General features: G+C 45.7%; 1 long non-coding RNA gene across 2 annotated transcripts; it reads left to right on the top strand.

Moving 5' to 3' along the window:
- The first annotated feature begins 565 nt into the window (after positions 1 to 565).
- On the top strand, positions 566 to 1488 carry LOC141816155 (uncharacterized). 2 transcript variants are annotated; one of them, XR_012600653.1, is made up of 4 exons: positions 566 to 874; positions 959 to 1081; positions 1157 to 1265; positions 1361 to 1488. It is a non-coding gene; the product is annotated as an uncharacterized LOC141816155 (long non-coding RNA). The 2 variants fall into 2 exon arrangements; XR_012600652.1 differs by having other exon boundaries at positions 947 to 1081.
- Positions 1489 to 2052: the final 564 nt, after the last annotated feature.

The following is a 2052-nucleotide window of genomic DNA, read 5'->3' as shown; positions in this document are numbered from 1 at the left end:
GGGGGGGGGGGTGCTGTCAGACGGGAGGGGGAAAAGCAGCTCTCTCGCCTCTCCTCGTGTCGTTCGTTGCTCATCTCAGGTGTGTAAAGGAGGAGATCATCTATCGCGAATTCCCCTCTTCCTTCGCGCGAGCAGTGGCGGTCGTCATCTTCTGCTTTATGTTGCCAACCAGATCAGTGGCATCTACTGTCTTGTGTTGCTAACCGGAACAGAGGCTTACTGACCAGAACAGAGAAGAGTCTTTGTAAGATACCGAAAAATTTTAAAATAAATACTAAAAGATTCGTCTCGCGAAGACGAACCGAACGAAATTTGTTTGGACCAAATCGGAGGTCGTTTGACCCCTGAACCAAGCGAACCAAATTTGAGTTGGTTTGCTACAGTACCGGTTCAGTTTGGGTTTGGTTCGATTGTGATTTAGGCTGGCTCGACCAGATCAGTTGGGTTAGGCGGGTTGGGTTAGTGGATATCGGGTAAGGTTTAAACCCTTTAACCCGTTTAGTTGGGAATCCATTAAGAATAAGGCCTCTCCTCGCGTGTTCCGCCTTTCTCCCGATCGCGAGCGCCGCTGCAACTCTTCGCCGACGACGCTGCGTGGAGGTGAAGCCGACGCACACCTCTTCCTTTCCCGTCGACGCCATCTTCCTCTCCTCCTCCTCCTTCGTTATCCCCGATCGCGAGGGTGGTTTCTTCCCTAACTGCCGACGCCTTCCATCACACCACCCGATTCCTCTTCCACCAACGCCGGAGCTGGAGTGTTGATCAGCGATTGGAGCTGGGATCGATTGGGCAACGACAACCTGTGCAAACACGAGCAGATTGGTGGTGGCGGTGAGGAGTCGGCGACAACAAAACCGGAAGGGGATAATCGCCGGTAAGTGCCGATGCTGTTGGGTTCTTCCGATTTAGGCTTGATTTGGGTTTAGATCTAGGTTTTTATCTTCAGATCCCAAATCAGGAGCTTGTTTGGATTGTTGGTCGGCGGTGGGAGCTGTATTGGTTTCTGCAGTGGGATTTCGGTTGATTGTGGAGCAAGCAAGAAGAAGAAGGGAGATTTAGGGCACGATCGTCCCTATCTGAGGTAAGTTCTTATGGAATGAAGTTTTTCTTTGGATTCCTTTGAGTTCTGTGGACCTGGTTTGTTCTTCTTCCACAGCTTGTTGAAGCAAACGGATCCGGCTGAAATTTGGTTTCGGTCGGCAGCTTGATTGGGCTGGGCTAGGGCAAGGATTTGCTAGGACATTAGAGAAGCCACTGAATTGCCGGTGAGCTATTGGAGAATAATTCCTAGTTTGATTTGAGTTTGCTTTAGGTTATGGATATTAATTTATCATGGCTGTGTTGAGCTTCGGTTGTATAGGTGGCCGGTGGATTTCTGGAGCTGAGCAGGGTGGAGGGTCTAGGAAGCTGATCAGACCAGATTGTGGGGTAAGACCTCTTTTGTTTGGAATTGTTTTTATATGAATTGGTCAGATTTGAATGAATAATAAGGTGTAAAGAATTGGATTCGTATCAGAATTTTTGGTTGGATCTGAGTCAGTTTAACCAAGGATTTTATTTAATATTTAGCCTGGTTGATTGACTAGTATGATCTGGATGATTAGATGTAAATGTCCTTTGATACATGACATTGATTTAGCTGAGTTGATTCGGTTGCGGAGATTATTGGAGGTTCGTTGCGTTAGACGCACACTATCTTGGCAGGCGGGTACCTTGACTTATCTTTATAGATAAGACTTTCAGATATGTGTGACTTGCTAGCTATCAGTAATTTCATGATCTCATTCGTATATGTTTCACATGATACCTGTATCTGTTTATTCAATACCAGTTATTGTTGCTATCTGATAGTATTAGATTCTTATGCACATTGTGGTTATCAGTTAGACATTATCTGATACCTTGCCATGTTTGCTTATCTGATACCTGTTGATTTTGATACCACCTGATACCTGTTCATATGCTTTAGCTTGGTTTACCTATTCCTGTATCGGTGTTTATGATAGACTTGAGACACTATCTCATTCTGATTATGGGAGCATATGACATGGA

The sequence above is a fragment of the Curcuma longa genome, unplaced genomic scaffold, assembly GCF_044706935.1.
Source record: "Curcuma longa cultivar G26 ecotype Majalengka, Jawa Barat unplaced genomic scaffold, ITB_CL_G26_1.1 contig_1464, whole genome shotgun sequence".
Lineage (NCBI taxonomy): Eukaryota > Viridiplantae > Streptophyta > Magnoliopsida > Zingiberales > Zingiberaceae > Curcuma > Curcuma longa.
This window is presented reverse-complemented; position numbering and strand designations above follow the sequence as displayed.